Below are 10,917 nucleotides of genomic sequence, written 5' to 3'. Positions count from 1 at the left end.
CGTGTACAGGGGGGAGCTGAAGACCCCCAGAGTGTGACCCTGTGTACAGGGGGAGCTGTAGACGCCCAGAGTGTGACCCTCTGTACAGGGGGGGAGCTGAAGACCCCCACAGTCTGACCCCGTGTACAGGGGGAGCTGAAGACCCCCAGAGTGTGACCCCGTGTACAGGGGGGAGCTAAGGGGGCTGAAGACCCCCAGAGTGTGATCCCGTGTACAGGTGGTAGCTGAGGGAGCTGAAGACCCCCAGAGTGTGACCCCGTGTACAGGGGGGAGCTGAAGACCCCCAGAGTGTGAACCCCATGTACAGGGGGAGCAGAAGACCCCCAGAGTGTGACCCCGTGTACAGGGGGAGCTGAAGACCCCCAGAGTGTGACCCCGTGTACAGGGGGAGCTGTAGACCCCCAGAGTTTGACCCTCTGTACAGGGGGGGGGGGGCTGAAGACCCCCAGAGTTTGACTTCGTGTACAGGGGGAGCTGAAGACCCCCAGAGTTTGACTTCGTGTACAGGGGGAGCTGAAGACCCCCAGAGTCTGACCCCGTGTACAGGGGGAGCTGAAGACCCCCAGAGTGTGACCCCGTGTACAGGGGGTAGCTGAAGACCCCCAGAGTGTGACCCCGTGTACAGGTGGTAGCTGAGGGAGCTGAAGACCCCCAGAGTGTGATCCCGTGTAGAGGGTGTAGCTGAAGACCCCCCGAGTGTGACCCGTGTACAGGTGGTAGCTGAGGGAGCTGAAGACCCCCAGAGTGTGATCCCGTGTACAGGGTGTAGCTGAAGACCCCCAGAGTGTGACCCGTGTACAGGGGGTAGCTATAGACCCCCCGAGTGTGACCCGTGTACAGGTGGTAGCTGAGGGAGCTGAAGACCCCCAGAGTGTGATCCCGTGTACAGGGTGTAGCTGAAGACCCCCAGAGTGTGACCCGTGTACAGGGGGTAGCTATAGACCCTCAGAGTGTGACCCCACATACAGGGGGGGTTGACCCCCAGAGTGTGACCTGTGTACAGGGGGGAGCTGTAGACCTCCAGAGTGTGACCCGTGTACAGGAGGAGCTGAAGACCCCCAGAGTGTGACCCGTGTACAGGGGGGGGGGGGGGGGTGTAGACCCCCAGAGTGTGGTCCCGTGTACAGGGGGGAGCTGTAGACCCCCAGACTGTGACTCCGTGTACAGGGGGGGAGCTGTAGACCCCCAGAATGTGACCCCATGTACAGGGTTGGACTGTAGACCCCCAAAGTGTGATCCCGTGTACAGGGGGGGGGAGCTGTAGACCCCCAGAATGTGATTCCGTGTACGGGGGGGGGGGGGGCTGTAGACCCCCAGAGTGTGATCCCGTGTACAGGGGGGCTGTAGACCCCCAGAGTGTGACCCCATGTACGGGGGGCTGTAGACCCCCAGAGTGTGGTCCTGTGTACAGGGGGGAGCTGTAGACCCCCAGAATGTGACCCCGTGTACAGGGGGACCGTAGACCCCCAGAGTGTGATCCCGTGTACAGGGAGGGAGGGGGGGCTGTAGACCCGCAGAGTGTGACTCCATGTACAGGGGGGGCTGCAGACCCCCAGAGTGTGATCCCGTGTACAGGGTGGTAGCTGTAGATCCCCAGAATGTGACCCCGTGTACAGGGGGGCTGCAGACCCCCAGAGTGTGACCCCGTGTACAGGGGGGTGCTGTAGACCTCTAGAGTGTGGCCCGTGTATGGGGGGGAACTGTGGACCCCCAGACTGTGACCCCGTGTACAAGCAGGAGGGGGAGCTGTAGATCCCCAGGATGTGACCCTGGGGGGGGGTTGACCCCCATAATATGACCCCGTGTAGAGGGGGAGAGCTGTAGACCCCCAGAGTGTGATCCTGTGTACAGGGGGGGGGGGGCTGTAGACCCCAGAGTGTGACTCCGTGTACAGGGAGGGCTGTAGACCCCCAGTATGTGACCCCGTGTACAAGGGGGGGGGGGCTGTAGATGACAAACTCTCAATGGAGTCTCCTAATGGAATTGTCAACAGAGCCTAAGGCCGCTCTCACATCGCCCGCTTTTTACCACCATTAGCATGATGTCCCGAGCGCCGCACTTCTTGCAGTACAACGCTGTCATTGATTTCAATGGGGCTTTGCAGACCTAAGCTTGAACGCGGCGATTCTAACGTGGCGATTTTCAAGCTCCGTCTGTTCTATTTTTCAGCGTTTTTTAACGCACCTCATCGCCCATCACAATGATGGACTGCTTTAAAAAGTGCTGTCAAACGCTGTACAACGCGGCCAAAAACGCTGCTCGAAACCTCGGTAAAATGCCACGGTTTGAGCCTCGTTCATATAGGTGTTAGGAATTCTATTATTCTGATATGTCCTAGGAGCAGAATGACGTAATTCAAACTGTGACAGACACCAACAGCGCTCAGTGATCCCAAAAACTTAAAAAGGAGTCCTTCATTCTACCAGAAATAACAGTGCTGCATGCTGTACTGGCAAGTATAATGGAATCTGTAATGGAGGATCCAACACAGCTGTGAACGGAGCCTACGAGTAACAAAGACTGTTTTTCCTTTTTACACTTTTCATAACTCTGACAGTTACTTGTTATTTACTACACATTCTTCCGACCATTACACCTCAGTGATTGTGCATTGGACCCGTCAACATTGTGAAAACAGAAATAGGTATATTTTTTCACCCACTAAGAATCATAGAATGGTAAAGTTGGTAGGACCTCCAGGGTCATCGGGTCCTCCGGGGTCATCAGGACCTCCAGGGTCATCGGGTCCAGCCCCCTGCTCAGTGCAGGATTCACTAAATCATCCCAGACAGATATTTGTCCAGCTTCTGTTTGAACACTTCCATTGAAGGAGAACTCACCACCTCCTGTGGTAACCTGTTCCACTCATTGATCACCCTCACTGTCTAATATCTAATCTGTGTCTCCTCACTTTCAGTTTCATCCCATTGCTTCTGGTCTTTCCTTGTGTAAATGAGAATAGGGCTGATCCCTCTGCACTGCGACAGAAAGTACATGCAGTAGGTTACTCACATGCTTCCTTTTCAACCTCGTGGGTTTTTGCAGCAAATTGCCATGCATTGGGGTTGTACAGACCCTTTTCATGTTTTGTGGAAGAAAAACAAAATTGCAAGACCACATTGATTGTTGGAATGCAGACACATAGAATCCTGTGATGATCTATCTTTGGCTCTGTAGAAGCAAGGGTGATCCAGGTATGAAGGTCATAGATGAGCGAGTATACTCGCTAAGGCACATTACTCGAGCGAGTAGTGCCTTAGCCGAGTATCTCCTCGCTCGTCTCTAAAGATTCGGGGGATGGGGGGGAGGCGGGGAGCTGTTGAATTCCTTGGTGGACCCCTGAACCAAGACATCTACCTCCTGCTCAGAAGCTTCCCCTGCGCTTCCCGCTTCCATCAACTCCAAGCAATCCGCCCCTCCTCCCCAACCAATGCACTCATCCCATTCATTCATTGTCATCTCAGTCACTGTGTCCATATAGCAAACAGTTTTATTACAGAGTTTACTAAAGAAATGTAGCTAGCTGAGATGACTTGCATCAGTGCGTGAGGCTCACCTCTGCAACCTGTCACCGTATGGTTTGTTGCTGCCTGCCACCATGTGAATGTCACGCTGCTCAGACTGCATGCGGCATATTCCCTTCACCTTCCCACATCCTGGACTCAAGCTGCAGCGCACATGGGCACGGTCTGTGTAGTCAGTGCTTTTGCTATCACAGCAGTGTCCTGGCAAGAAGAAAAAAAGTGATGCCCAATCATCAGAGGCCTTTTATCCTTGAGGCAATCCATTGTATGCTAATTAACAATTGTTTTACTTTACACAATAAATTTTACCTGCAAACAAGAGGCACTGTTATGGGAACAACATTTGCACTGAGTTATGCTAATCTTTATATGGGGGCACTTGAAGAAGGTATTAGAAACCCACCTATAAAATTTAATGAAAAAATTTAGTGATTATATATTATTTATTTGGGTTGTTAATTGTTTGGCTCTAGATGTGTACATAAAAAATTTTGAGTGATAATAATTGGGGATTAGAATTTTCGGGCTCCATCAATCCAACAAATATTATACTTTGAGATATACAGTTGTATATTTGTAATAACCAGATCCACACAAAAACTTATTTTAACCCTTTTCATTCCAATTTGTATCCTGGTTTTCCTAGGGAGCTTACTCTTTTTCTTCTGTTATACAATGACGCTATCTGCTGGCTAAAGCCAGTACTGCATGAGGTGACACGTTGAATAGGCTCTGACAGCAGAGAGGCTGGCAATATACAGTAAGAGGACCCTGACAGATTTTCTTCCAACATCGGAGCGGTACAGCCTTAAAGGGGTTGTCCCGCGATAGCAAGTGGGGTTAAGCACTTCTGTATGGCCATATTAATGCACTAATTCCAGCCAATCAGGAGGCTGGAATCGGCACACGTGATGGGGGCGGAGCTACGCGATGACACGTAGAAGGGGCGGAGCCAGAACACCGCTCGTGCCGGACCGAGCCGAAGGCAGAAGACCCTTCTGCGCAAGCGCGTCTAATCGGGGGAGCAGGTAAGTGAATAACTTCTGTATGGCTCATATTTAATGCACGATGTATATTACAAAGTGCATTAATATGGCCATACAGAAGTGTATAACCCCACTTGCTATCGCGGGACAACCCCTTTAAATCATAATGTCTTCAGAGGTCAGACAGTGGATTGGAAAGGGTTAAACTAGTTGATTCCAACAGCTACCTGGATTTGTTTATAGTTGTTATGTTAGGAGATGGAAGACAAATGTCCAATATGGACAGTTCAGAAAGACCAGAAGGTACTTTTCCTCTGATCAAGGTTTTAAAAACGACTCGGAAGTTTTAAAACACTGTTTTAGAGAAAATGGGGCATCATCGAATCTGCTTACACCCGGATGGAGGCGGAGGGAAGAACAGCAAGCCTACACAGATCAAATACAAGCAGAAACCATAATACGAGGGGCTGCTGATAAGTCTTTGGCTTTGTGTTCTTGTTTGTTTCTATGGTAACGAATGTTACATCACATGAAAGCCTTATGTGTCTAATATATGTTTTCCAAATTTTGTGTTTGTAGCTTATGGCAACCGTGATCTCGGCACGCGGGAAAACAGAATGGCGCAGTCTAAGGCGATATTCACAGCAAATGAGAGCGGAGGAGTGATGAAATTCTTGTTTATGCAAGGAAAGTCCGCGAAGGATATTCATGGTGATATGTCGCAGACATTGGGGGATCAATGCCCTTCATATTCTACAGTTAAGAACAGGGTTGCCAAATTTAACCCTTTCCAATCCACTGTCTGAAGACATTCTGATTGAAGGCTGTACAGCTCCAATGCCAGAAGATGTCCAGCAGGGTATTCTTACTGTATATTACTGGCCGCTCTGTTGTCAGGGGCCTCTCCAGCATGTCCCATACCACACTACTGGCTCTACCCAGCAGATGGCGCCATTGTATAATGGCAGAAAGAGAAGGCCCCCTAGGAAACCCTGAATCCAAAATTGGATTGCAAAGGGTTAAAATGGGCCACTTCAGCACCAATGATGAGGATCGTCCTGGACGACTGAGAGAGGTTGTTGTTGTTCCGGAGATCGTCGATGCTATGTACAACCTCATACTGGAGAATCGGCGAATTTCAGCTAAAGGCATAGCAGACATCATGGGGATTTCTCGTGAACGTGTTTGTGTCATTATCCATGAACATAATAGAACAATATGGTATGGGCGCTATATGGATGATATTGTCATTCTATGTGAAAATAACGATCTGAAGAGAAATTGCGCAATAATCATTGAAGAATTTTCTAGTTTTATAAATAATAACCAGGTCCATTTAAAATTTACTTGCATGTGGAATAAAACTGACATTCCATTTTTGGATCTATGGCTGCATGGGAATTCTACCAGTGGAGCCATAGAATCCAAGTTATATAGGAAAAAGACTGCTGGCAACACTTTGCTGCATGCAAAAAGCGCCCATCCAAAACATGTGATCAATGCCATACCCACAGGGGAATTAATAAGAGCAAAGCGTGCATGCACCACCAAAAAAGATTATAACAACACCAAAGAAGAAATAAAAACGAGATTAATGGAAAGAGGCTATAACAAATTTGTATGGAAAAATTTGGTTAAAAAGGTGGAGAAAATTAATAGAAAAACACTCATAGAACCCAAAAAAAAAACAACTTCCATCAAACAAAAAAAGGATATAGTGTTTTCAACAAGGTTCAGTGATAATTATGATGGAATCAAAAAACTATTTTATGAATACATACCAGTTCTGTGACAAGATACAGTAATGGATAGCATCTTAAAGGGGTTGTCCCGCTGCAGCAAGTGGGTCTATACACTTCTGTATGGCCATATTAATGCACTTTGTAATGTACATTGTGCATTAATTATGAGCCATACAGAAGTTATAAGACGTTTTTCACTTACCTGCTCCGTTGCTAGTGTCCTCGTTTCCATGGAGCCGACTAATTTTCGCCGTCTAATGGCCAAATTAGCCGCGCTTGCGCAGTCCGGGTCTTCTTCTTTTCTGAATGGGGTTCCGTGTAGCTCCACCCCGTCACGTGCCGATTCCAGCCAATCAGGAGGCTGGAATCGGCAATGGACCGCACAGAAGCCCTGCGGTCCACCGAGGGAGAGGATCCCGGTGGCCATCTTCAGCAGGTAAGTAAGAAGTCACCGGAGCGCGGGGATTCAGGTAAGCACTCTCCGGTGTTCTTTTTTAACCCCTGCATCGGGGTTGTCTCGCGCCGACCGGGGGGGGGGGGGGGGGGGGGTTGAAAAAAAAAAAAACCCGTTTCGGCGCGGGACAACCCCTTTAAGTGAAGGATTATTGATGGTAGCCAAAAAGGAAGCAAGCCGTGGCAATTCATTGTCGCCCAGTTATTTATCCAGCCAATCCAATAAGGCACAATGGTTGTAAATATAAAAGAAGAGAGAGGAGAAGGGGAAGGAAGGAAAGAAGGAAAAGGGGGTAGAGGAAGAAAAAAAATTACGTCTTACTGCAATTTCATTACATCATACTGCACTTTCACAGGCAGCCTATCAAGCCACCCCACGGGGATGGCTTGATAGGCAGTCTCTCAAGGCAGCCCTGGGGCCTTTCAGAAGGCTGCCGGCTACCATGACACCTGCACGGCTCCCCCGATCTCACCGCAGGGGGGGGGGGGGCATTCAGGGGATTTAAATGCCCCTGTCATTTAAAGGGTTAATAGCCGCGAACGGCCGATCATGGCTATTGCCTGCGGGTGTCAGCTGTAATAAACAGCTGACGCCCGCGCTGTATGATGAGAGGTCACCCCGCGAACTCTCTTCACACATATCCCGGACATAAATGTACGTCCTGGAGCGGGAAGGGGTTAAACTAATAAGGTAAATATGTATTTTATGCATTACATTTGGTTGCTGGCGCACACAACCACTTCCGGTAGTTTGGAATGCAAAACATGAGCTCTAAAGTAACGTATTTTAGTGGATTTCCATCTCACCAAAACTATTGCACTAGTTGGAATTTACATCCCCGAACATTCCATAATTCTATTCAAATCTTAGTAGATCATTCTGACTGCCCTGATCAGAATTAATAGACAGGACACTTTGACTCTCTGTGTTGCTAGTTATCAGGGAAGTCAGAATGATCTACTAAGCTTTTGTTCACTCAGCCAGATATCCGGGCATGAAGAATGAAATGTTAGGATTTGGTGCATCCTGCTGCTAGTTATTAGGGCAGGTAGAATTACCTACTAAGCTCCAGCCTATTCAGTCAAATCTCCGGGAAGGAAGAATGATTTACTAAGCTTTAGTGTATCCTAATAGATAGCACTATATTCTCTATCTAGCTTTAGACTCCTGATGAAAGATTATTTATCTGCTTCTTAGAAAAATGTTGAGTCTTAATGCGCTGGAACCCAGTTGCAAGTGTTACGCACAGTCAGTATCCAACTTTGGCTGGCACTCAGTTTGGTTTCTCACTGATGATTCAGTGTAAATCCATAGACACTATGTATTCTATAGATGGGCTATGCTAGTAATCGAGTCCCCCACCATATGTAGAGTCTTTGACATAATGTTGGAACCCATCATGCCTAGGTAGCATCCATTTGGCTGGCACTTACTTTGGCTTTCCACAGAGGATAAGAGAGGGTACATAGATATATGGTGATACTTTGCTAGGTGGGGCATGATATATTATTACTCAGTCTGCCTAGCAGCTGGATTACCCACCATAGGTATCCACCAAGAATCTAGAGAAATCTAGACTGGCATTTGCGAGATACGAAATTTGATATGTATGGTCATATCCCCTACCTTTTCACCTTAATTGATTTTCGCTTGGAAGGGTACCCCTGAGGCGACACCATTTCTGGTGACTGCCTTCCGCTGAAGAGGCTTCTCCTAAGTGTAGCATCATTTTGGGGGTTAAGAATCCCTGTTATGGGGACATATCAGAGGGACGAGTTCATACCTGCGTTCTACCTGGGTTCTCCTCTCGTCAATTTTGTATCTTTTATCTGGCACTAATTGCCAAATTGATCTGGTTTTAATCAAAATCAATAAATGTTTGTTTTTATTTAATCCTATTCTGTGAAGAAATGTTAGAGTATACAGAACACCCAGTTTCCTATGTAAGATTAGGATTCATACTTATTCTCATTGTCAGCTGGAGCAGGTGGATATTATGCACGTTCTGGAGTTGTGCATGTCTTTCTAATTACTGGGGTATTATTGTAGAAACTATCAGCAGGATATTTAACCCTTTCCAAGCCATTTATTTTTTCTCATCCATTCTCCCCAGCTCCAAATAAATTGGAGCTGGGGAGAATGGATGAGAAAAAAATAAATTCTCCCTTCACCCGCCTGATCTGACAGAGTTCAGGAGGGAGCCTGTGGTCACATCACTGTCGGGGGGAATGCGTAAGTAATACTTTCGCATTCTCCCTTCAGCCTCCCAGCTCGGCGATCATGTGCCAGCTAAGGTCAGGTGGCACCCGGCGGTCATATGATCGCCGGGCAGAATGCGGAAGTAACACTTCCGCATTCTCTTTTCATCCTCCCGGCTCAGCGATCATGTGATAGATGAGGTCAGGTGACCCCCTTTTAAAAACCCTTTTTGCCTTCTCCTTTGGGGTTCTCGATGAGGACCAGTGCAGGGGTGCATCTGCACCCGATGTGTCTGACAATTGGGTGCAGATGCACTCCTGCACTGCAGTGTCGGGTCTGTCCCGACATTGGAGCTGTGGAGGAAAATGATGATGTTGGGACAGGCCCGACATTGAATTGGAAAGGGTTAAAGTTGCTAGCCCCCTGGATCCTGTAATATGTATCTTGGGGTGAATGCTTAGACGGACAATTGCTGAATACGGAAAGACAGTTTTAGGACTTCTATATCTGGCAAGGAAGTTAATGGCCCTACACTGGTTATCTAATAAACCACCTTCCTATAGTGAATTTATTAATAAAGCTAATGCTACTCTTCTGTTGGAAGACAGTCTATCCTAAAAGAAAAGCATCCAAGAAATTTAAGAAATTATGGGCCCTGTGACTGGACTCTCTAGGTATGACCTTATTTCCTTTGATGCAAAACAGATTGTTAGCAGCTCTCTTTTTCTTGCTTCCCATGAGGGAGTTTTCATCACCTATCGACTATGAATTAAAGGGGTTGTCTCACGAAAGCAATTGGGGTTATACACTTCTGTATGGCCATATTAATGCACTTTGTAATATACATCGTGCATTAAATATGAGCCATACAGAAGTTATTCACTTACCTGCTCCGTTGCTGGCGTCCCCGTCTCCATGGCTCTGTCTAATTTCGTGTCTTCTTGCTTTTTTAGACGCGCTTACGCAGAAGGGTCTTCTCCTTCTGGTCGGTCCGGGCACGAGCGGTGTTCTGGCTCCGCCCCTTCTACACGTCATCGCGTAGCTCCGCCCCGTCACGTGTGCCGATTCCAGCCAATCAGGAGGCTGGAATTGGCAATGGAACGCACAGAGCCCATGGTTTACCATGGGAGAAGATCCGCGGTGCACCATGGGAGAAAACCGCAGTGCATCCCTGGGAAAGGACCGGCGGCCATCTTGGGAGAAGAATTTTATAAGTTCATCTTTCATCACATCGGTGAGTAGCAAGCAGTTTAAAAACCGCTTTAAAATGCTATTTTATGCCGGGGGGGTGACAGGGGGAATGGGCTAATTTAAAATGTTGATGTTTTGCCTTGGGACAACCCCTTTAAGCTTTTTGTGGGGAAGGGGGGTTCCTGTTACCTGAAAGTTTGCACAGATGATGGTTGCTACTGCTCTAGTACAATTCAGTTGGATTCTGCATATTACATTGTACAGATTGATTTCTAAGTATCGTTTTTAAATACTTTCTTTTGAAAATCTGCAGATATATGCCGGTTATACCGAGTGGAAGATGGACTATTATTGCAAAAGTACTGTACCACAAGTCAGCACACGTATTGCTAGGGTTATGGGTTTTGATTTATTTGCACTTTTGGTTTGCCTTTCATACAAAGGTGAAAAATTTAAGGAATCAGATTAAAAAAAGAAAATCGACACATTCATAATGATTTGTATAATAAAAGATAAAATAATAATTATAATCATCATCTTTCTTTATACAGCACCAACATATTCGGCAGCGCTTACAAGTACTTCCTGGTTAGTGATTCTCGCTGTCCATGGGATCTGAAGCCTTCTTCTCCAGCACCATAATTCAGAAGCTTCTAATTTCTTCCTGTCATCCCTTTTCAGGCTGCATTCACACGAACGTATATCGGCTCGGTTTTCACGCCGAGCCGATATACGTCGTCCTCTTGTGCAGGGGGGGGAGGCTGGAACAGCCCAGGAGCAGGAACTGAGCTCCCGCCCCCTCTGCACTATTTGCAATGGGG

The sequence above is a fragment of the Eleutherodactylus coqui genome, chromosome 2 (genome assembly GCF_035609145.1).
Source record: "Eleutherodactylus coqui strain aEleCoq1 chromosome 2, aEleCoq1.hap1, whole genome shotgun sequence".
Taxonomy (NCBI): Eukaryota; Metazoa; Chordata; class Amphibia; order Anura; family Eleutherodactylidae; genus Eleutherodactylus; species Eleutherodactylus coqui.
This window is presented reverse-complemented; position numbering follows the sequence as displayed.